The sequence below is a fragment of the Miniopterus natalensis genome, chromosome 2 (assembly GCF_054644295.1).
Source record: "Miniopterus natalensis isolate mMinNat1 chromosome 2, mMinNat1.hap1, whole genome shotgun sequence".
NCBI lineage: Eukaryota > Metazoa > Chordata > Mammalia > Chiroptera > Miniopteridae > Miniopterus > Miniopterus natalensis.
In genome coordinates this window covers 123,519,249-123,545,540 of record NC_142082.1, presented here as the reverse complement: position 1 = coordinate 123,545,540, position 26,292 = coordinate 123,519,249, and positions in this window count along the sequence as shown.

Sequence of the window (26,292 nt, the reverse complement as noted above, 5' to 3'; positions counted from 1 at the left end):
CTGCTCCACAATACTCTCCTTGGAGGTTCAAAGATAGCAATGAAATTAAGCAGGTACTCAAATGAAGTGATTTTTCCCCTCCTGAAAAGGAATCAGGTTTCATCCCTACTCTCTAAATTCTTTTTAGTCTTGTCAGAAGTCTGTCCCTTGTATTGCACAAGAATAGAAATCCACAAATTGCCTAAAGGCAGGTGGTCTAGCCTTGAGAGTTGCTAATATTCACCACTCAGTTCAAATTTCCCATCCTGTTTAATTGGAACCAGTCTTTTTTGTTTAGCATTAGCAGGGGAACAGAAAATTGTCTTTTCTTCAGGCTGAGCACTGGGGAATAGGTGTTTTGAACATAAGTTAAAAGTCAAGAAATAAGGGAAAGTTTTTCTGGTAACCAAACACCTGCTGAGCTTTATACAATGTAATTACTAAAACCACCTTGGGTAACTGTGGAGGAAAACACAAAGAACTTTTAGCAAGTACTGGTTCCTGTGTAGATTTTAAATGTTCTAATCTAAGACAATGTGTGGCTATATCAAAGTAGAAGATGTACATCTGGACCAGTAAGAAAATAACTGAAACGGAAAAAGAGGAAAAGACAACGCCGCCTGCAACAGCCACTGAGCTACAGCCACAAGACAGAGGATGGGTTAAACATCAAAGGGAGTCTTTCAGAAATGTAATGAGATTATGTGGAGAATGCTCATTTCATGTGATAAACTATAAGGCTAAAAGGAGTCTCAAAATAATACTCTGCCTAACCTTCTTATTTTATGCTTTATTTTGTTTGATAAAAGGGCAATAGAGAAAAAATGAGTAACTAATAGTATAAATAGGGCTAGCTACAGGTCCCTTAACTCCTGGACCACCCTTCCTATCAAACTTCTTATTATCTATATTTTGTAGAGTAGCTTAGAGTATTGTCATATACAGTATATGCCATTTCATTATATCTTCATACGATGTAAGATGTCAGGAAAGGCATCAGTCCATTTCAAAGATGAAACATGTACTTAAATGCAATTAAATATAGAAAGTTTAAAGTCCTAATGTTAGTGACATAGGTAATGATACTAACAAGACCAAATCCTTGGCCTCCAGCTTTCTAATTTTATATTCTTCCTACTGGTTAGGATATCCCAGGTAAACAGAAATTCTTTATATGTAACTTTCATGTAATATCTACAGTGGAGATTAAATGACTGTGCCCACTGAATATTATAAGTACAAATGCTTGTTACGCTATTCTACCCAGTGATGCCTTGGAAAAATGTTCTTTTATAACAGATCCTTTCATAAATAGACCCATGATAGAAAACAAAACTAAACAGACACAATGGGCACACAGAAGCAAGCTTTCCAGGGTGGCAAGATATAACACCAACCAACAATAGCTTACTCAATTATTTTTTTGGCATTGACTATTTTCAGAAAAATGTAGTGAGCAAATTAAGAAAAATTTTGCGTCCTTTATCCCTTTGTCTTCAAGCACCACAATTTTTCCTAACTTTTCCCTTCATCCCGTTCTCATATAAGAAAAGGAAGTCTTCATTCGTTCATGTACTCATTCATTCACCCATCCATCTGACCATTCAGAGCTATTTATTGAGTATCTGTCTAATCTATGCCAGCCTTAGGTTAGGTTCATGAAATACAATGGGGAACAAGACATGCCAAGAAACTCCCAACCTAGTGTAAGATGTAGACAAGTAAAATGCCTTATACAACACAGCGTGTTAAGGGCTATGATGAGAACAGAATACCTTGGCCAACTAACACCCACATCGGGGAGGTCAACAGAAAAGCTCCTGATGAAAACGACTCTAAGTTAAAACCTAAAATAGGGCAGGGTGGGGAGCCGAAGAAAAGAGTATTTGAAGGAGCAATAGGTGTAAAGGGGCAAAAACAAAGAGTTTCCTGTTTAAAGAACGAAAACAATGGTTGGAGAAAGACCAGGGAAAATAGTGGCAAAATGTGGAATTGGATGGGGAGACTGGGGCTACATCTCACTGAGTGCCGTCACCAGGGTCAAGGGCTTGAAATCAATCCTAAAATAATTAAAGGGTTTATTTAGGAAAGACATGGATAGATATGAGTTTCAGAAAAATCACTCAGGCCTGCTAGGTCGTTGCTGTAATCCAGGTAAGAGATACAGGGGCCTAAAAAGGGTTGCGCAAACTGTTTAACAGCACACAAATCTCTGCCTCTATTCCACTCTTTGATTTTACGTTACCTATCTCCTGTCACGGGAAATTTCTTCTTTGGTGAAAAATTTAAGACATAGCCAAGCAAATACAGATATTTTAGGAGTAAGAGCTCCCGGAATTGCACAGACCCTTGAACCCCATTAGACTTTTCTGCTCCCCCGAAGATGACATGCTGGCTGCTGATCGGGTTGAATCACATCACTCTTGTTCTGTGATTCTCCCGTCCTTGGGCTGGCCTCAGCCTGGTCCACTTCTTTTAAATCTTTTCCCTGAATCCAACTTAACTCTCTCTTCCTCTTCAGTCTTACGTTTTCTGCACATATTCTTGACACACACCCCTTTTCCGTAGAGCTCTTTACTATTTTGGTCTCCGCTCTTTGAAAAGGAAATTTGACATAGATGTGTATTCTCTTTATTAACAAAAGAATTAGTAATCATGAGATTTTCAGTGCAATATATTTAAAATTGCTCCTTGAACATATGTCCACAAGTTTACCTTCTTCCCCTGGGCTCACACATTCCCTCTGTGCCCCCCACAGGGTCTCTATCTATATCTATATAGTAACAGCCCTGAGCAACACAGCTGGCCTCAGAGCGCCTGTTGGCAGGGGTACTGGAGAAGGAGTTAAGTATTAGGAGTAGAATGAAGTGAATGAACTCTAAGATGCTGTGTGATCCACTGGAGTGTTCTTTCCTGAAACCCATCAGATCACACATTCCACAAAAAGGCATCATCCTTTGAAGATTACAAAAGTAAATTTTGCCTGATTTTAACCAAGTTCACACTCTGCCACAAAAGGACACAAAAATAATTATTTTATTTTTTGATAACCAGAATGGTGTGTGGTAATAAGACAATGGGAAATACTGAAGTGCTGGGGTGATTAATTCATGTTCTGTGTATCATTAAAGGTTACATGGATAAAATCAGATCCCAATATAGTTTGACTCATTGAGGAAGAAAAACTGGGGGTGGGGCGGGGGGGCAGAAATGAACTGAGTTTGAAAAAGTCCCATCTGGACTAAACTTTTAGCATCCCCAAAGTGGTGTTATTTATGATTACGTTACTCTGACATGGGAAAATAAATAGAGTGAATATAGCTATAGGTCCTTAATACACTGCAATGGGTGGGAGTGAAGTTTCTCTGGGGGGGAAAAAATTGATGTTCCCACTGTCAATCATCCTGTGAAGAGTTCAACCCTAAAACAAGAATGAGGGGCTTGGGAGAGATATCTCAGTCCTCTAGGACAAATGGGACCTTTCCATTTCCTACATTAAGGACCCATCCTGATGAACACTGAAGCCTCAATACCATAACAGTAGTTTAAGTGACTGGGTATGGAGTAAGCTGGTCCAGGCTACCAGGAGCAAGGACCTGACCAATGAGGAACTCCAGGAAGAATCTGTACCATCGGTGGTAATTTTAAGATGTTCTATCCCTATTGTACTTCCCTTATTGTATCTTCAAACTTTCCTTAAAATGCTCAAAATTTGTAAAATGATGAAATTGGACTTCCTGACCTTTGTTTTACTAAGGGAAATTAAGGGTGCACTGGTCCAATAAGGTGGTTCACCTTTTCCCAAGACCAAGGTGGCATTGGCAGCACAATTGTGGTTGAAGAAAACTGTGTCCACAGAGTGGTGCTCTCACAGAGACAGTGCCGCAGCAAAGGCCAGCTGTAGATAGATCCCAGAGCAACCAGCATCTGGTTGTGGTTGTGGCTGCCAGTGGTTGTGGTTGCCCCTGTACCTGGAGGACCTGCTGAGAGCTCCTGCTCCACCAGCAAGCAGAGAGAAGGAGCCTGATGTCTTCATGAGAGTGCTGAGTGAGTGCGCATGGTGGTTCACGAGTCAGCCCTCACCCTGTGTATCATCATCAGAACACTATCTACAGGTACTTTTAGCCACTACACAGCTTTCAATTGTTGTTGTTCTTATCTCTTGTTTAATTTACATCCACACTGGATATCATTGGTTAAAGACAGGAAGCTAAAGAACACTAATGCTGAAATACAAATTCACATGGAATATAAGAAAGATAATTTCATACATTTTCTTAAGATGTTCTTTACCAAATACACAGGTTGCATTTATACATCAAGACATCTCTAGTTCTACAAAAACTATTTTAAAAGGAGAACATTTTACCAATAATATGGAGTTTGGGGTTTGTTTGTTTAATGAGATTAAAGATTATCCATAACAAAATTATTTATTTATAACAAAGGCTGACAAATAACAATGTAAGTTCTTTCTCTTTAAGGAACAAAAACATGATTATGTAAACAAAACACTTCATGCTTTTTACAGCAAAATGTAAGTTTTATCTTAAAAAGAAGCAAGTTTTTTGATGTTGCCACGTGTAGTTAAGTTTATATCTGCATTTTACAGTACATTCAGTCTCCAACTAAACTTGATAGATATCATTTTATATTTCTGATCCCTTAATAATGCTTTTAGTTACAGCATTAATTTAAAAAAATTGAATAGCAGATGTTACCTGTTAAATTAGAAAAAGTTAAAATGTATCTTTATAGAACTATTATTAAGATTATATTTAAACAACCAAATAATTAAGGTAACCACATAATTAATCATCTAAACTGAAACAGTTTTGAGGGTGGAAAGAGCTACTAATAATCACCAGGATAATACATAAAATCCAAGCCTATTCTGAGGAAACCAGAACTTTTGGATATACTACTAAGAATATAATCTGTAATAATATATTGATTTTTTAAATTTAAAATTATTTATTTATTACAACACATAAAATGATGAGATGGTTTTTAAAAACTTAAGGGAGATTATATATTACTGTAGAAGGGGTTTGTAAACCATAAAAGGACACCAAAGCTAGATTGTGCTATATTAATTTATTCCATTTCACAAATAAGGGTCCTAAACCTAAATAGGCTAAAAGACATAACTAATGTCCTAAAGTGGAGCTAGAGGAAACCTTCATGACCCTAAATTGCACCTATTTTCTGAATGATGGATGGTAATTACAAACAAATTCACAACCTTGCTCTAAAGAGTGAACCTAGGAATTAAAAACATATTTTTTAAAAGTAATTTATAAAACTCTGAGAGTTAATGTGGAATAATTAGCCCTTTTAATAAAAATTATGAAAAAATAATTCTTATTAATAATATTCTAAGGTTTTATACCACATTTATTCATAGAAACTCTCCTATCAATATCAGTGGCAGAAAAGACTACCAAGGGCATCAGAGGTGAGAAAGAAATGTCTGAACTGACAACTCGGGCAGTTCCTCATCTGGATGTTCATGGGGAAGGCAGATTCTAAACAGTCCAGGCTGCAAGCTCCTCCCCACCCAGCCTAGTAGCAGTAACTGAGCATGAGAAAGTGCATTGAAAGAATTGTCATCTCAGTGCCCAAATGTAGCAGAGCCAAGACCTGGATACGCAGGGTCAATCCACAGCAGTGGGCAAAGCTGCATCTGATCTGTGGTTACAGTTTACAGTGAGCCTGAGACAGGCAGATGCAGTGGCCTTTAGTGGCCAAATTAGGCTTCAGTTCTCATTTTTACCTTCCATTTGCAAACAGGCGCATCCCCTAAGAGTTCAGTAAGCCTCTGAGCCCTTGGGCAATTCCAGGAGGCGTGCACTGGCTGTCTCAATAAGATGTAGAATGTTCTGCTGAAGGGCAGAAGTAGTGACTTGAACAATTAATTGGAAAAATAAGACATGATCATATTTGAAACCTGGGTAGATGATATGGTTTGTTCCAGTTTTACAAAAGTGGTATTTTCATTATGCTTGAATTAGGATTGTATGAAATCTAGTGGAGATAGAATGGTAATAAGTAAATTTGGACATTATAGATCAAATTTCTAGGTAATTAAATGATTCCTACATAATTCTAATATATTTCCTGGCAAAGTGGAAAAAAAGAAGAATAAGAGTTACATCTGATTGGAAGAATAAAGACAAGAAGTGGGTAAAATAATGAAGAAAAGTGAAGATAGAAATAATGAAGGAAGTCAATGATGACACCTAATGGGGAAACTCCTCCCATTGTTATTTAGTGGCAGCTTTTTAATTTATTTTGTCTTTACAGTAAGATTTGTGCTAACTCCTTGAGTTCTGTAGAGAAGAGAACACAAGATTAGAAGAGAAAACTTGAACTCAAATCCTTGCCCCACCACTGACCTTGATTACATCACTTAGCTTTTTTTTTTTTTTTTTTTTTTTTTTTTTACCTTGTTTCTCTTTCCTAGAGAGGTGTAGGAACACCTTACAGGGCTTGTTGAAAGGAATAAATATTTTATAACCATGTGAGCATGCTTGACATATAGAAGACCATCAAATATGTTCATTTCTTATAAGAATATTTAAAATTATCTCTAGGGATACTTTTAAAGAATGTGTTAAAAATTGATACATAATAAAGAAAATAGGAAACCTTGAATAGCCTTGTAATGAGTTAGCCATTTAAAAGTGCTCATTAGCATTTGATAACCTTTGCAGTTGGCAAGGTGCTGTTCTGAAGATTCTATTATTATGTGGTCTACAAGTTGCAATTAATGAAATAGGGAAGAATTAAAATTCAATCCATCAGAAAGTTGCCAGTTATAGGACAGGGACTAATAATATAATTGTAATTTGAGAAAAGACATTAATCATTTAAAGGTCGAGATGGTTCACCCCTTAAAAACTCATATCACAGGGAGTTTATAGAGCAAATTATAGCTTTTATTAGTTATGCAAATGGAAAACTTCACCTTTGAGCATACAGACTTCTAAAAGAGAACAAACCATCTGTTTTTCTTATCTGAAAAGACTCCACCCCTTCTGCTATTTGGTATGGCCATCACCATCACCACCATCTGACAATCAATGAATGCTCTAAGGCCCACGAATAAAAATGTATACTTATTCCTGTGCTAACAACAATAATTTTTAAAAGTCCATTCCAAGTAGGAATTCAGTACGAGATATAAAAGAATAAGCCACATTTCCCAGGCCAAATCAGGGTCATCATTGTCATCATCAGCATCATAGTATTTATTTTATTAGCAGTTATAAAATGTAAAATATTTCCTAAAATCTCTTCTAACAAGTTTCAGAAATCCCCAGAGATAATTTTTTAAAAATTCTCACCCAAGGATATGTTTATTGATTTTAGAGAGAGAGGAAGGAAGAGAGAGAGGAAAAGAGAGAGACATTATGAGAGAGAAACATCGATTGGTTGCCTCTAAGTGCCCTGGGGATTGAACTCACAGCCTAGATATGTCCCTGACTGGGAATTAAAGTCACAACCTTTTGGTGTATGGGAAGATACTCCAACCAACTGAACCACCCTACCGGGGCCCCAGAGATCATTTTAAATGTATTCAGTATAAGCCTCATTGATACCGTTTAGTGTCTATCACTTTTCTCAACATTATTCCAACAGCCATGGTAATGGCTGCAGAATAATGGCAGAATAGATGAGCATTAGCCAAACCAATGCCATAAACAATTCCTGGGCATAATGTCCTCCCAGTTTTTTCAACTTGATCCCAGGCTGGTTCAGCTCAGACGCCAGCTCTCCAACGCTAGAGAAGACAAATACTCATTACTACCTTTTAACTTCCTTAGCTGGAAAATCTTCATGCTCAAGATATATTAAGATACTCCAGTAAAATAATTTTCCTTTTCAAATGTATGACTATTATATTGAACAACTGTGATTGGGGAGAAATCACAAGGTGATTTTGTTTTGTTTTTCCACTGTGTTTGAATTTATTCTAGGGGCTAGATCTTCCCCTGACCTGGGAAGAAATCTCGGGCAGATAAGAGATCTTTTTGGGTCACTTTTGGGTAACACAGTGCGTGTTGTCCTGAATCTGCTCAGACTGGCCAGAGTCAAATGCACATATTTCTTCCTAACTTCACATTTAGTGATGTCAAGTTGGAGGCCTGAGATCAGTCATGAAGGGCAAATACTAGAAACCATCATTTCCACCATTGGAGAGCCAGTTGCTAATCACCACTCCTGCAAACAATTCCCTGGTTGTTTCAAAAAATAAAACACACCTTGAGTTTGGCAATGAAAAAACCCTGTCCCTCACAATAGAAAAACCTAAACAATTGCTTTGAAGTGGGCATTCTCATCTTTGCACTGCTTAGGTTTACAGCAGGCAGGATGCGTGCAGTGAGGAAGAGAATGTAGTTAGCTGCTGCTTCGGCTCTTTCCTCAACTAGGGTTTCTCTCCTCCCCATTTTGCTACTACTGTTCCAGACTCTTTCAAGACTTAGGGCAGGAGTAGGTGGGCAAAGTCAGAGGAGCTGGCGAATTTTGACTGGTCCTAGTGTTAGGAATCTCTGACTTGGTAAATGCACAGAGCTGACTCTTTTGTCTGCACTTTTGCATTTTCCTGTCATGGGGGGGGGGGGCTCCACATGCAGCTGGATGTATCACTATTCCAACCTGCCATTTCTTCTGTAGCCCTTTAACAACTGTTTTCTGTCCCAGTGTCTTTCTGCTGAGATCCCTTCACTCCTTGAGGAAGCCTTTTAAATAGGACCTAAAACAAATTTACTACAGCTTTCTCACATACATCCTTTTGTCTGACAAAATCTGAGAACGCAGGTGTCTTAGTCAGCTCAGGCTACTAAAACCAAATGCCCTAGGCTGGGTGGTTTAAACAACAGGCATTTATTTCTCACAGTTCTAGAGGCTGGGAAGTTAATAATCAAGGTGCTGGCAGATTCAGTTCTTCCTGAGAGCCCTTTTTGTGACTTGCATATGGCCAACTTCTTGCTCTATCCTTACGTAGGAGACAAAGAGAAAGAGAGAGAGAGGGAGAGAGAGAGATTGATGTGAGAGAGACATATCGATACTGCAGGAGCCCCAACCTGGGCTGAGGACAGAACCTGCAATCCAAGTAAGTGCCCTTGACCTGGAATGAAACCTTTGACCCTTCAGTGCCCTGGCAGACACTCTAACCACTGAGCAACACTGGCCAGGGCTCACCAGTTTTCTAATGTAGTGCTACAGCCTTCTTTTTTTTTTTTTTTAACCATGGGTCCTCTGGTTTTGCTTTGTCTTTGTAACAGAAACCACCTCACATATTTCTAGTTGTTTTGCTTTTAAAATAAAAAGACAAATACACGTGTGAAACCATCATTGTGAGAATTTTAGATTGTTATGACTTTTCCTGTATAGTTTTCCCCTCTAACAGCTGTCTTTTCTACACCTAATTGGACAGATTTTTTTTTAGCCACCTAAATTTATTTCGCCTTTCCACAACACTAAATTTAGTCACCATAAAATCAATGCCTTTTTCGTTTTGCATTCACATTTCATCATTGATGTAATTTTTAAACTGTGTAATTAAAATTATAGTATACCTGGCATATATAGGTTTGGGGAAAAAGTCGAACTCAGGTAACTAACCCTTGGTAAACCATCAACAACTCAACAACTCAGCTGATGTATAGGTGTCCCAGGGTGCACCAGAACATCCCTAACCTCTTCCCAGACTCTTGCGTGTTTGACCTTCTTTGGTTGGATTAGCTGACATGCCCCATTCCCTTTTAAATACATAGACAGATGGCCGTCGCTATTAGATTCCCAGACTGTTTCATTAACCTCTAATGTACCCGAATCATATACTATTGATATACTTCAACTATAGCTAACTAAAATGTCTATCATTTTTTTCTATTGGGGAATGTATTTTTAGTACCCACTTACACATATTTCAGTCTTTCAATAGTAGTTCTCCCTAGCAGTGACCTTTGAGAACAGAAGGAAGGAAAGATATTCTAGTAATTTATAAACTTGGTACGTTTGCATAAATGAGGCCACAAAACTCTCCCAAGAGTCTGAATAAAGCCAGACACAAAAGAGTACATACTTTATGATTTCATTAATATGAAATTCTAGAAAACCAATAAAAATGAAAAAACACACATAAATGAGTAGTCACCTTGGGGGATGGTGGGTGGTTTATTGAAAAGAGACACGAGTGAATTTTAAACGTATAGGAAGGGCATTTAACTCTGGGAAACAGGGACTTCAGACCAACAATCTCATAAGAACAGTAGAAAGGAAGAAAGAAAACTGGGCACAGCTCAGTCTATTTATCTGTTTATCTAGCCTGAACTCACCTTAGACAAAAGGTTGTTGTCTATTGCATTGTTTAACTTCCTGGAGGGGAAGTTAGAACATGAATAAAGAATGATCTTTTTTGTTCCATAAGAGACTATGGTCAGAAATACTCTGGCCGATGGATATCCTTCAGTGGCTAACAATGGGCCTTCCTCTTAGTCCTTTGAAAGTCAAGGGAGCAGGAGAGAATAACAACTCGATGATTGACAGATCCACAAAACAGCTCTGAACACCTGTGCTGGCTGGCCCCGAGGCCCACCGTTCCATTCAGGTGCACCTTTTGTAAAATCTAGGTAATCTGACCCTTTCCATTTCATTACATATGAAATACTTAACTTCATGCGTAGTAATAATAACACTAATATCAACTCTTCATAGAGCTTTTAGTTTGCACCAGGGAATAATCACTTTACATGGATGCTCTCATGTGACCTTCCCAACAATCCAGTGTGAGAGATGCTATTATCATCCACATTTTTAAAAATGAAAAAGGAGACTCAGATAGTTTAAATAACTGGCCCCAGATTGCCTACCTAACAAGAGATAGAGGCTGGATTCTAGCTCATGCAATCTGACTCCAGAGAGCGCATTATTAACTACTGAGAAGTAAGCTGATTAATGCTCTGCAGGGAGCTGGGGGTGGGTGGTGGGGGGAATGTGAGCAAAATACCATTATGGTTAGTATTAGCCAGAAAACTCAAAGATACAGCTGATGAATTTGGGTCCAGATCTGCCCAGTGACCCAATGTCTCTAAAAGCTGATGAAAACAAAAATGATATGATTACCATCCTGAGAAACTAGCAGAGACATTTTAAAATCACAAGACTCAAAATCACGAGGATCAAAGGGAGCTCTGCAATTTTTTAAGTAAAGGGGGAAGAATGAGAGATGAGACCTCAATTTTTTAATGACATTCTTTATATTAGAACACTATCATTTTTGCTTTAGAACTCACGAAGAAAGGAGATTAATGTGTACCATTTCATATTCTTGCAGCTTATATAAGACATGAATTAGCAGAATATAATAAATGCCTCATATAGTATGGATATTGACATAATTAGTTATATGACCTTGGGCAAGTGCTAAAATTCTTCTTATCTTGGAACAAGGGAGCTAAGGTCAAGGCTCCAATTCTGACTTGTACTTCAGTTCTAAGAGTATCTAGGTCTCAGCTGCAGCATGATTGGGGTGAGAGGTATAACGAAAGAAACTTTCCACGTGTTTATACTAGCTCCTCATTCCATTTCCCCATTATGGAGGCACCTACAAAATAGTGGAGGTTGAACTAAGACAGCTGGCGTCTATGAGAGTTTGCCACTGGCATGGCATCTAATTTTTGAAAAATTATCAGACCTTAGAGGTATGTATTCCAAAGCGCTCTATGAAGCTCAACCTTTTTGGTAAGTCTTGTAAAAAAAACAACAACACCTTAATTGAGTAGCAATAGGAAAAAGCATCTGGGGAACACTTACACTTACAGGAAGCTCCAGCTGATTGGGAATAAATGGGCCCTGTACTCAGCAACAGCTGCAACAACAGCCTTGATAGGTGGACAGTACAGGACACGCTGAGCTGGGGCCTGGAATTTCCCAAAATGAAATCTGAGAACTATTTAGGTTGACCTTCTCTCTCTCAGCACAGTTGACACTTAAGAAATAAGAGATGACACATCCCAAAGCACACTAAACTTTTTTACAACAGCAGCTCAAAATAAAAGAGCTGGAAAGTGCATGGGAGTCCTCTCGCAGTACTGGAAGAATAAACTGGTTGATTTGACTGCCTTTTGTTTGGGGAACAAACAAAGAGATTATTTAAGAATCATATATGCTGGGGCTGCTGTGGAATGCACAGTTTCCAGAGAACAGATTTATCTCTTGATTATAATCAGGCTTCCTACACTGTAGGACCCACTTTTACACAGCAGTAAGGATTACAGTGACATAAAACAGAATGTCATGAACTGTATTTAGAAATGCTAATCTTTAAAAAATTCAGCAAGGGAAAAGATTGAAATGTTTGAGAAAATAAAGATAAGCGGGTTCAGTATGAATGAAAAAACACATTCTTTTGCAATAACTACAGCCTCCTCAATAGCATTTTCCAGAAAATTGAAAAAAAAAAAATTTCTTAGCAGGGAAATCATGTAAGTGGAGATACCTTTTGGGTAAGCGTATAAAAATACACCCTAAAAGGTTCCTCTAAAGTAGGCTTCCCACGTGGGAAGTGAGGCTGTTATGAGATATAGCCCCTCCGATTACTCTTCCATCTGGCCTAGTATGATGGTGCTTAGTAGGGAAGACTAGAGTGGCACTTGGAAATACCTGTCCTAGATAAGGCTCCCCTTCTAGCCGTGACTTTGTCAAGTCCTTTAGCCCTCGGTTTTCTCCCTTGATCCTTATAACATATGCCTAAATAATTTTGTTAAAACTATTCCTTACATTCACAAGCATTGAACAAATAAGAGTAGTCCTAACGACAATATGTCAAGAAGCACAGGGACATGTAAGGCTCCATGATTATTCGGTTGGGAGGGACCCTAGTAGCCATCTAGGCCGTTGGCTTCCATGTGTTGGCTTTAGGATCTGTGCTCTTTGTACTTTAACAATCAGAGAAAATATAGATCAGAGATAGCACCGATTCTGTATCACAAACACAATGTCTACCAGCATGATTTTAATAAACTATTTTACACTGAGCACAACAACACAAATAAAAGAATGGCAAAACTCGAAGAGTTGTCTGTAGTCAACATCCTCTCCTCCCATTTTCTCTTCAGCAAGTCTTTTGGCCCCAACACTAATAACTACCCCTATCACGGGCTCTAATAAATCATGTTGCCAAATCCATGCTCAGTTCTCAGTCTTCATCTTTGCCTAGCGGCAGTATTTGGCCTAGTCGGTCGCTCCCTCCTTCCTGGAGCGCTTTCTTCACTCGGTTTTGGAACATCACACTCTTGCTTTGTCTGCCTCACTGGCCAGTCTTTCTTCATTCTTCTTTATCCGCCTGGTCTCTAAATATTGAAATGAATTTGGAAGAGCTCTCTGTAATTGATTGGGCAGGATGTCAGTAATTTATTAGGTTAAGGAAAACCAAAAAAAGAATCACTGATTATGTGTAAATTGAGTGTACTGCGGAAAACATCTCTTAGCAGGGGTCCTCTCGGCAGCTGTATGGGAAAGAACCAGTCAAGGGTGGATCTCTCCCTCATGTCTGGAGGAAAGCAGGCTGCGACCACAATTTTGTTGTTTCCACAATACAGAAAGCAGAGCAAACTCTGGCTCCTTCATGGTATTCAAATGCTGAAGCTTCACTAAAGAGTGGCCATGTAGTCTAGGAACAGAGGCAAATGATTGCCGTATTCGCGTGACTAGATGATGCCTGTAGTTGATAGCCTAGGAGAGGGTCATCCAGAGTGATGCTCTCAGGACGGTGCACCACCCCCTTGCGCCAGACTGGTGGGATTGGTGTCTGTGCAAAGACTAATGGAAGAGCTGTGTTATGCATCATGTTCATTGTGATTCTGCATAGCACACTGAACTATACATCATGAATAGAAAGTTACAATGAACATACCACATATTATAAAGTAATACCTATAAACTACTTATCATGAGTATTCGTCTATGTTTGTAAGATTTTATCATCACCCTGTATGCTATAGACTGAGTGCTCACCCCAAATGTGTACATTGATATCCTAACCCCCAACGTGACACTATTTGGATATGAGGTCTTTAGGGGTCATTAGGTTATAAGAGTGAAGCCCTCAGGAATGGGATTAGTGTCCTTAGGTAAGAGGCTCCTTGTCCTTTCCACCATGTGAGGACACAGCAACAAAAATGGCCAATTGTGAACAGGAAGCTGGCTCTCACCAACCCTGAATCAGCCAGCACCTTGATCTTGAACTTCCCAGCCTCCGGAACTGAGAAATACATTTCTGTTGTTTATAAGCCACCCAGTCTGTGGTATTTTGTTATGGCAGCCTGAATGTACTAAAACACCAGAGAATACTATTCCACTGAGCAAAGCAGACAAATGTGTGCTGACCTGCTCCAGTCCCCTAGTGCAGAACACTAATGGACAGTGTGAGCAGATGTCCTTAGCTCCTGGAAAACAAAGTTTGACTTCTACAAAATGGCCAAGATAATGAATAAGAAAATTAATATTTGTGTGGTTTTTGCTGCACATTGCACAGCCCTGAAAACTTTCATTTATCCATTCCATTTAACACTTATGAATTCATAAGGATTCATAAGGCAGAGACAGCACTTAATCTCCATTATAATTATATGAAGTGAGTACTAACACCTTTTAGGCTCCAAGAGATTAAGGGACTGAGATGTAAACTCACTTTTCCTATTTCTAAAACTAATTGTCTCTCTTCTATTTCCTTTGTTCCATTTTAAAAAATGAGTAAATAGATACTCTAAGAGGTTGAAAACTTTGCCTAAAATTATATAGTTAATATATGGCAAAGCAGAAATTCAAACCTGGGACTTTCAGACTTTAGAGTCCTGTGTTCATTCCACTATATAGCAGAACAGTTATATATCCTTTTAAAACCCAGATAAAGAGAGAAGATAGAAGAAAGTCAGAAGGGAAGTTTGGTCTGAGTCTTTATGCTGGACAAGAATGAGCTTGACATGTGAAAGAAAATAGTAGATTTCAGAACGTTATTCCATATTTCTAGAGCCTTGAATAGTTGAGTTGGAACCATCTCCAAATTAGGACCAAATTAAAGTTGAAATGACTGCAGTTATTTCTAAGGACAGAAGCACAATGCTAATGACATCAGGGTCAGGACTTCAGATTCCCCACTTTTCTGAGAGCCAAACTGCAAAGTTCCCCCTATGCAGTCAACTCCGAAACTCACCCTGTTGGTCACAAGTAGGACCCAGGGAGAGAGCAAGACTTAGCACATTGTTATGACTGCCAGAAAAACAAAGTTTGAGCAGATGCCCTATAACTAGTGTGTCAGAGTCACTAGCTTCATATTACATTCCAAGGAGAGCTTTTACATTGGGCAGAGAAACAAACAACATGGGGCTTCATCTGCGGATTCTCTCAGATGCAAAGCTGCTAGAATGTGTAATACAACCACCAGAGCCTATGAAGAAGACATACTCCTCTGTGTCGCCCCTCAAGGATTTGGTTCTACCCTCCAGGCAAAGAGCTCCCTGTGAAGTGAACTTGATTAAGCTGGTAATATATACTGGACAGTAATATTTACAGCAGCACTGAAAACAGTCTTTTGCTTTAAAAATAGTAGGTGTTCAGACCAAATTTTTTAAAACTTAGAATTTTTAAAATTATGACTTACAGCCCGGCCAGGGTAGCCCAGTGACCCATGCACCAGGAGGTCACCGGTTCTATTCCTGGTCAGGGCACACGCCTGGGTTGCGAGCTCGATCCCCAGCAAGGGACGTGCAGGAGGCAGCCGATCAATGTTTCTCTCTCTCTCTCCCTCTCCCTTCCTCTCTCTCTCAAATCAATAAAAGCATATTTTTAAAATTTTGATTTACTTCAGAGAAGCACTTTAAAAAAGAGCTCAGGTTTTAAGCCTAGTAGAACCTCTCCTGGACTGGAAATGTCTGTTCTCTCTTCAGCTCTCACACTACTTAATAAAAAGTGGACAAGAGATGAGTGTTGTCATGGAAGGGAGGGTACAGTGAGCGAGATACTAGCTTTTATTTTTATATGTTCACAAAATCACAAGTGACAATTTTCAGAAAGTTTCAACAAAACTGTGCAGCAAATATTACACAAAACTGTTTTCCTTTTAGGGAGGGGAGCTGGGAAAGTAATGCATCCCCTTTGGACGATTTCACCCGGAGAACAAAGGCAGCTCTGGCTCCAGTTTATTTCCAGGTGATGGAGATTATACTCACTCATTCTTCTGCCTTAAAAAAGGGCTGGTCTCTGAGAAAGACGACTGGCCCACTTGGTTAGATTTCCTGGCAGCAGGGCCTAGGGGAGTCCTGGGTACTTTTTCACACCCAGTGCATGTGAGGCCAGAGTCTTTAAACAGTTTTCTAGAGTGAGCATCAATTACCTGCTCTGGAAATCAGGGGCATTTTAGCTCTAGGTCCTATATCCTAATGTACACAGTCCTGGCCTCTTGCTTTTCCTTTTAATAAATACAGGGTGGGGCAAAGTGGGTTTACAGTTGGAAGCAAAACACAGAGTTTATTATTGTATTATTATTTATTAATTATTGTATTATCTTCCATATGAACAACTGTAAACCGACTTTTGCTCCACCCTGTATATTTGCCCATGCCCACTGACAGCCAAGAGTTGATCTCTACTTTCTCCAAAGGGCTTAGTTGTCTAGTTAAACATTTCGAATGCTGATGGGAACTGTACATCCTAATTTTCTGTCTCTGGACTGCCTACTACTGTGGCATGTGTGTACTTAATGTTCTGGCTATCTTTCCCTACCTGCAGTTGCTATCCAAACAACAATGCCTAGTAATATGGAAAGAGTCATCAAAAATGAGCTCGTGTGTAAATGAAGAAAAAGCAAGCACCATGAGCCTCCAATTTGCCAATAGTTTAGTCTAGCAATGCCTTGAAATGTCCCTGAGTACATGAGAAATGTCTATAGACATTAGACATTGCGTCCAGTGACTTAGTCACCCACTTATTAAAGAAACACACCCTACTTCAGTGCTTGGCACATCTATCCCTGCTAAATATTTCCTGGCTCAGCTGCTCTCTGCTGACTAGAGGTCAGTTGAACAAATTATTTGTGTATGCAGGCATTGACTCTTTACTCAGGGATCACTGTCTGGGCCCTCACTTTAATTACAAAGAAATGACGAAACTAGTCAGGATCATGGTCTGTTGCCTCAGTGTGGAAAGGGCAACCCCTCCTTCTGGAATGTGGAAATTGAAGTTAGCCCCATCATTAATTGAATCAAACCAACCCACTACAGCTGAATTATCTGCTTACAAAAACAATCTTGCTCTTCTAGCCATGTGGAGGAAGAAAAGGAATCTGCTTCTGCATCTCAGACTCAGCCCTATTCTATCAGGGAATAATAAAGGTATTCTGTGAAACTAAATGTTCAGAAAGTCACTTTGAAAGGAGTTAGGGAGGGTGGGCTAAGGCATACTCTGCTCACAAGGAAAAACCAAGTTGGGTTGACCGGAGGCAAATATTTCCTACTTATGTTTCCAAAGGTCCTCCTTTCTCCGCTTTGATTTTCTAGCAAGCTCCTCAGTTTCTTTTGTCTGGTCAACAAAAATAGAATCCATTGCTAAGATTACTACTTGAAAAATAAAACTGGAAACAAAAGGGAGATAAGAGTTGTATCAGAAATTTCCTATTTGTCCTTACATGCAGCATTTCACCCTCCTAGAGTTCTCTGTTTTGCGTGGCAGTTATACCAGCTTCTCAAATGCTCGTTGTTATAGGTAGACAAATGTCACAAATTAGCCGGGTACTGTGCAATTGGTTTTGTTTTTTAACCCCAGTGGAGTTTGGGCAGAATTAATTAATATGTATTCAACATTTCAGAGGGGTTTTGTTTGTTTGTTTTAACCTTCACCCAAGGATATGTTTTACTGATTTTTTTTAGAGAGAGAGAAAGAGAGAGAAACATCTGTGTGAGGAGAAACATTGATCGGTTGCCTCTCATATGCCTCCCATATGCCGGGGATCGAACCGGCAACCTTTTTGGTTTACAGGACTCCAAACAACTGAGCCCCCCAGCCAGGGCTCTCAGAGGTTTTTTTAAGTGCGTGCAAGACAACTTGCCAGGTGATGTTCAGAGAAAATACATTTATTACTTGGGCCATTCACTTTCTGCTCAGGACTTACAGAAAAGGCTAGAGAATTTCAAGTCACAATTCAATTCTAACTCTTGCTTCCTTTACCTTTGGGGCTCATGGTTGACTTTTCTCACAGTTTCAGCCTTTCTATATGAAGATTTAACTGAAACACCACAATTTGTACTATCATTTGAACTATCCGTCTCAATAGCCTCACCTTGAAACTAGGCATGTTCCCAAGGATATAATGCCAAAGTCAAGTTGAACTACTTTTCAAAGGCTTTCTTGGGTGCCCTTTTCTAACCAAGGGACCTTTATTTACCTTGACTCATGGTTTCAGGGGCTCAGAAAAACCTCTGCTGCTAAAGCTGCTAATACGTAATAACTCTTTTCAAATTACCTAAATGTTAAACAAATGCCATCCATAATTAACTGAAAATGATCAAATGCCAGGTTTGTAGCTTTTGATATGTTACCTTTTTGACTTTTTAAAAAAGTTGGTTGTTCACTTTGGCAAACAGAAAACTAAAAGAGCAATGTTTTTCTTTAAATCTACAACTAACTTGTTATATGGCATAAGTATGATGAGTTGTTCTAGTTGATAGTTTCCGTTTCACCAAAGAATTGACCATTTGAAGCTTCAAGAGCTATTAAGGGAGAAAATATGCGTGAGATTCTGGAGTCTTCTCTGCTTATTTGCTGAGAGGCCTTAATCTCTTCGAGCTTCTGTTTCTGCATCTATAATATACGGATAGTTTACTTTATGAAATATGAAAAACACACCTGGCACATGTGAACACTAATTACAGAACCACGTTATTATTACAGAGATATGTTCAACACCACCATCTCCACGTATAGAAAATGCCCAATGCCTGTTCTCATAAGAACTGATGAAACAGCAGCCAAGCAGAAGCTCTGCCCTGCCGTCTTGTCTTCACTGTGGGCTCCATTCTGCCCCACCCCCGATCCCATCAGATGCCTCCTGCCTGCCACCAGCTGCCCCTGCCCTGCTGCATGGTCACAGCTCTGTTCCCTACTACTTCTTTTACCCCCTTTCTTCTTTCTTTTGCTTCTGTCTCCTGTTTTGTTGACTTCACTGCAGAGTGACATCACTAATTAACACATTCTTTACCTCTTTTTCCTTTGAATCAGAAAAGAAGGAAACAAAAATAAAAAAGCAATGTTTTCCTTCAAGTCTGCAATGAACTTCAGTTATATGGAATCATAGAATATCGCCTTGGGTTTCTTCTACACTATTTTCATGTTGGTTGTTTAAAAGTGCTGTCTTCTCTATCACAAGTTACTCTCTCTATTTACCGTCCTAGGTAGAGTGCTAGAAGGTGAAAACAGATCTAGTTGCCTGAGCTTTTGCTTTGTCTAATGCAAGAAATAATAACCAAAGCCAGTTATTCACGTCTATCATTTCTCCTTATTTTGTGAGTCTAACTCTCATGACACTCCTAAAAAATCAGTGCTTTTGTTTAGTAACACAGTGGTTATTGCTAAATACTCACTGAACAGTACATGTGTACCAAGTCAAGTATTTTACTTGTAATGTTTCCTTTACTTCTCATCACAATCCCAAGAGAGATGATGATGATGATGATGATGACAGCGATGGTGGCGATGACGATAGTGATGGCAATGATTCTCATTTCATAGAAAAGGAATCTGAGGCTCAGAGAGATTATCCAGCTATTGAGTGGCTAGTACACAGTCACAGACCAGTCTTGCGTAAGAGCCTTCATCCTTAACTCTATGTAGTATATACTATTTCTTACAAGTTTTCTAGTAGGAAGGCTTGGGCTGATGCAGCTTTGAATCAGAGACTTCTCAATTGCAATCAATTCCCTGTTTAGCAGAAACTCACGAGATCCCCTTTAAGAAACAAATTTAAAATAAAACAAAATCTGCCATTCCCCTCCTGTTGGTCTGTGTCATTCACCCTCAGCTTAAAGACAACCACAACAATTTAACTAAAACTTCATTTTAAAGATCCTATCTGTACTACAGGTCATAAACCCTTGGGAGACTATTGATTTACTGCAAAGAGTTCCAAAAGCCATAGGTACACCAACTAGAGCACATCTATGTAGAGACTGTTGAGACAAACAGTAGTGAACATAGATTTAAAAGATTTACTAAATTCATAGTCACTTAGTCCCTTTTAATCATTGTCTGTTTTCTCTATCAATAGATGAGTAAAGCAATTACATGAATACCTAATAACATATTTCACCTTTAAAATATTTACACTAATCAAGTAGGGATCTGGATATGATTGGGTTTGATACTTACTTTGTTATTTTGAAAGGCAGAGTTGCCCCAGCAGCCTGAAATTGTGTCAGGATCTCTATATTCTAACTTCACCTCATTGCTTTTTAGTGATGATCTAGCTCAGTGGTAAAGATGCTGACACTGGAATCACAGTTTTGAAACTGATTTACTGCGTTATCTTTGGCAATTTACTTCTCTGATGCTCAGATCCTTCTACTGTAAAATAGAGAAAATAATAATGTCTAGGATTTTTTAATGTATTATATGCAATGCTCTTAGAACAGTGCTGGGCACAGAGTAAATTTTCAGTCTACATGTTTTTGTTTTCTGGTGCTCTTGGTTGAAGCAAATCCAATCATTTTAATGGCTCACATTTAAGGACTCTGAGCGGTAGGGTTACTCCACTTTGGAGATGAGCAGAATGCTAGATATAATCCACCCTACTCCTTACCCCTCAGTGCTCCTGATTTCTCTACTAGACTGTACTTTTTTTCTCTTCTGTGACACTTCTCACCCTCTAACATGCTATGTAATTTATTTAGTTATTGTGTTTATTGCTTAATAGCTGCCTATCCCAATTGACTCTAAGTTGTACAAGGGAAGAAATATTTGTTTAGTACACTACCATGTTCCAAATGCATAGAATAGTTTATGGCACAGAGTAATTGCAAAATAAATGTTGGTTAAAGAATTAATAAGTATAAGGATAGTTTGTCAAATGCTTTTCCCCAAATTCAGCTCATCTTCCATTTCTCCCTTGCTTCACTCCCTTTTCAAATTCTATTCCCCAATGAACAACAATAATGTAATGACTAATATTTATTGCATACTTCCTGAATTCCAGTCACCATACTCAACAAGAAAAATGCATTATCTCATTCAGACCTGTGAAACAAGTACTGTTATTCGTTCACAGAGGTTACTCACTTACAGAGGTTCAGAAAGGCTAAGACACTTTTCCAAGGCCACACAGCTAGTTTAAGTGGAGAAACAGGTTAGAATCTTGGCCAGTCATACTGTGGCATCTGAGTTCTTAACCATTACACTGTGGTCTGTGAATGTGACTGTGAGCCTGGCACTGTGTTCCTTCCCATGATGGTGAAACCTGAGACCAAAGGATAAGTCTAGGTCCCATAAGAGATGATTTATCTACACACACCAAGAGCAGAATCCCTACAGTCATTAGAGAGATGCTGAGGCTGACTGTGCTTACTGGCATGCTAAAATGACATTCTATGATGATAATGTTCAGATCTTCCAGTTCGTTGCATTCACTTAATCACTGTGAATAACGTGTCCCAGTGCATGCTAATCTACCAGCCTAATCCCAAAGTAATGATAAAATGAAATCCTGCCATACATGAGGCCCAGAATTTTTTATCAGCATTTACCACTCAATATTAATTAACTTGAATGATCCATGAAGATTTGGCTTTGCAAGGAGTTTGACGATCTATGGCTGCAAGGTTCTATAAGATTATGTCTCTGAGCTATTGGGATAATTAATTCCACTAGCAGTGAAGGAGAAACCCTTGGGATTTGCAAATGAGACCTGGGTTTAAGCATTTCCCCATTTCTGTGGCAACCATGCTTCAATGACAACCAGTCAGAGCATGAAGTTGCTGAACTGCCTTCACCCTTGTCTAGCCTTCGGCACTTCCAGTTTGTTCAAAGCAGAATCATTTAGTACGTCTGAGAGTGTGCTCATTTTCTAGGCCTGTGTAGGATTTCACACAAGGTGTCATGTAGTAGAGTCCTATCCTAGAGCTCCCAGGCAATGAGACTTGATACAGAATAAAACTGAGAGGGAGTGATGGGGTCTATGTTATGAGTTGAGCGTTGAGACAGTTAATGATCAAAACTATCCCGAGGAGCCCTGGCCGGTTTGGCTCAGTGGCCAGAGTGTCAGCCTGCAGCCAGAAGGGTCTCAGGTTTGATTTCTGGTCAAGGGGAACCAACCTCGGTTGCAGGCTCCATTCTTGCCCCTCCTGGGGCACCTACGGGTGGCAACCAATTGAGGTCTCTCTCTCACATTAAATGTTTCTCTCTCTCTCTCTTCCTTCCTTCCACTCTCTCTAAAAATCAATAGAAAAATATCCTCAGGTGAGGATAAATAAAAACAAAAAAATGCTGTCTCATGGATACCGAGGCACAGCTAGGCCATCTATCTCTTTTTGCTTATGACCTTAGAGCAATGCATGTTAGAGAGGAAATGTGATCACCACCATTGATACTCATCAGACAGGGGAAGCTGGATGGGACCTGAGCCACACCAAAGTCCTCTGCCGTTATCTTCCCATCCGTTCTTTAATCCAGCCGACCTTAATTACCCATCCAGTGGAAATGTGGCCTTTTAAGGACTAATTTACCTGTTCATGCCTGTCTATCCTTTTGGTGAATCAAACTCATTTTTGGTGTAAATAACTCCCTTAATTATTGAATAAAAACAGATATATTGGTATTTTAATGAATGAAAGCTGGATTTCAAAGAAAAAATTGGTCCTGCTAAGTGTAAGTTTACCAAGAACCGCTGTTTAGCAAATATACAGTTGCTTAAATGATCTATGTCAGAAGAATAACTTAATTTATTTTCCTGGGCAGCAGGATGTTTAAATAAGGGGGAAAATGTGGCAGTGTGATATACTTCAGTACTTATTTGAACTAGAGCTATATAAGATGAAAGGAAGCAGAGCTGCATTTTAGGCATCTTAGGGGAGGCCAACATTTTTTCTTCTATATACTTAAAGACACAAAGCCCTTGCTAAGGTGGGGTGGTAAACATTAGATGGATGGATGGATAAATGAATAGATGGATGAATGGATAGATGAGTGGGTGGAAGAATGGATCAGTTTATTCAATGAATATTTATTGAGCACTTGTCATATACCAGATACTAGGGGACACAGAGTGATCAAGCACAGATAAAAATCCCTATATTCATGGAGCATATATTCTATTAGAAAAATAGCTAGATGGCTAAATAAATTCTAAATGGATATGGAAGCTCTTGAGTTCCTGTTATGTTGCTTCACAGGCCACAAGAGTGCATTTACTTTAAACTGGATAGACCCATAAGAATTAGTATCCCCACGCTATATAGAATTATTGCTGACATTGAGATCAAATTGCCCTTTACACTGATGAATGGTGATCCCATAGATGGAGTTCAAGGTTAAAGCTAAGAGAAGGTATTGAAGTGAAAAGGGCATTTGTTTCTTCTCTGTGATAACAGACATATCTAAAAAGTACCAGGTGTGCTCTGTGCTGAAATGCGATTGCAAAGCAAAAGAAGACAGTATTGGTCAGTCATTTATGAGAGTACATTTGGATTTTGCTTACCATAAATAAGCAAAGGAAATGGAATTATTCATGAATGGAGATTCTGGCAACTGTAATTCTCATTTTTAAAAGAAATTAGGCCTGCCTAGAAAAACATTCTTGAGGTGATTTTTCCCCCACTAAAATTAATGGTACAACCAATAAAATAGTGAGGCTAGACTTTTAAATACATATTTATATTAACCATCATTGTATGTACATTTTAACAACATAAGCAAAGGAAGAATAAAATTTTCTCTTGAATCTGTGCTCCTTCTTTGCAATTTTCAAGTAAGAAAAATGGAGTGTATAAATCCTTTAGGATGAAAATCCTTCTGTGGCTGGAGGGAGTAAAGCAAAGGGAAGAGCTGATTTGAGATGGAGCTGAGTTTGCTGATAATACCATGGCAAAATTACGCTGGGTCAGCTATTATCTTTAGGTTTTTCAAGTTCTGAAACTTAATTTTTATTTATTGACTGATTTGAAAGAGAGAGGAAGGGGAGATGGGGAGAGAGAGAGGGAGAAAGAAAAAGAGAGAGAAACATCTATTTGTTGTTCCACTTATTTACACATTCATTGGTTGATTTTTGTATGTGTCTCAACCAGGGATCAAAACTGCAACCTTGGTATGTCGGGACAATGCTCTAACCAACTGAGGTACCCCGGAATGGCCCTGAAACTTAATTTTTATCATGGTACACAGAGCTGTTTTTCCCTTTATGTACCCATTTACTCACAAACCAAGCTCACAAGATCCTGATGTATAAACCAGAATGCCAATTTATGAATCAATGTTGGGAGTTATCTACTGGTAGGAGATATGCCTTCTCATGGACACGAATACTCAGACCTTTAAATTATCCACCAAAAGGCTTGAATTAAAACCAAAGTGTTGTATAATCTCAAGACAGCAGAGTCCAACAGGCTAAGAACTAAATGGATTGTATTTCTCTAGGAAAACAGTCCAGCACAGAACGTAAGTGATTAGGATCTGAGTGAGACTAGGGCTGGGTTCAAAGCTCATCTACCACCTACTTGTGACTTTGGGAAAGCTCACTAATACTTATTTTCCTCTACTGAATATGGGTATAATTTTTTTAAAAAAGAATAATCCATTTAAAGCACTAAGCACAATAATTGGCATATAGGAAATAGTGAGTAAATGTTCAATGTTATTATATTCCTATTTTAAAAATTGATATTGGTTTTCTGAGATAAAAGTTTATCTTAATAAATGAAAATTAACTATGATGCTCAAACAATATTAACTATTACTGTTTCTAACTAAAGAAATAGTATGGAATCAAAACACCCTTCACCTAGATAGTAGTGCTTGACAGACATTAAAACCTCCTACCCTCAATATTGTTTCCATAAGACACCAGTGAGCACTGTAGCATCACAACAGGCAAATTACAACCCAGATGAACGGGGCTGCAGTTTCCTTTATCATCATTCACATTCTGGGCATGCCTCTCTGTGGCTGGCAGCCTCCTCTGAACTTGAGGGTTTCCTAAATCCCTGGAGAAGGCTAATTTGACAGGGGTGTGAAATGTATCCATCTGCGACTCTTTCTACTGGTTTCCGCCTCAGAATTGCAAGTGAGTTTTTCCTGACCATGGTACTACATCCACTGCTTTTCAAAAGATGAAGAGAAGCATATATATCTGGATCACTTCAGCAGCTGGTTAAAAATAGTATACTCTTGGAATCATTAAAATGGTGGTTATCTTGGGACAGGGTGGGGAAGGGTTGGCTTGACAAGGGGCATTTGCAAATATTCTTGGGTGTTGGAACGTTGTACAGCTTTACCTGGGTGGTGGCTACACAGATGTATACATATGCAAACATTCGTTGAACTGGGGATTTCTGGTCTCTGGTTCTCCATGTAAGGAGCTTGGAAATTCCTTCTCCATCCTAATAACAAGTAAAAAGCTGGACGTACTGAAAAATCAATAGTTCTTATTGTATCTGTAAGACGGGGAGGACACAGGGCCAACTACTGCCGTCAGGATTGGAGAGACAGAGAGGGGAATGCAGGAGTTCCAGCTCACTGGGACGGAGACTCACAGGTGGAAACTGCCCCAGGTGTGGTGAGGCCTTTTAGATACAACACTAAAGGCATGATCCATAAAAGAAAGAACTGATAAGCTGTACTTTACTAAAATTAAAATTTTCTACTCTGAGCAAGACAATATCAAAAGAATTAGAAGAAAGACCACACACTGGGAGAAAATATGTGCAAAAGGACTATTATCCAAAATATACAAAGAACTCTTAAAATTCAATAATAAGGATGCAAAAATCCAACTTAAAAAGGGCCAAAGACCTTAACAGACACCCCACCAAAGAAGATATACAGATAGCAAATAAGTATATGAAGATGCTCCACATCATTTTTCGTAAAGGAAATACAAATTAGTACAAGATATCACTATTCACCTATTAGAATGGTCAAAATCCAGATCGCTGGCAATAGCAAATGTTGACAATGATATGGAACAACAGGAACTCTCAGGAATGCAAAACAGGACAACTACTTTGAAAGACAGTTTGGTGCTTTCTTATAAAACTAAAATAAACATAG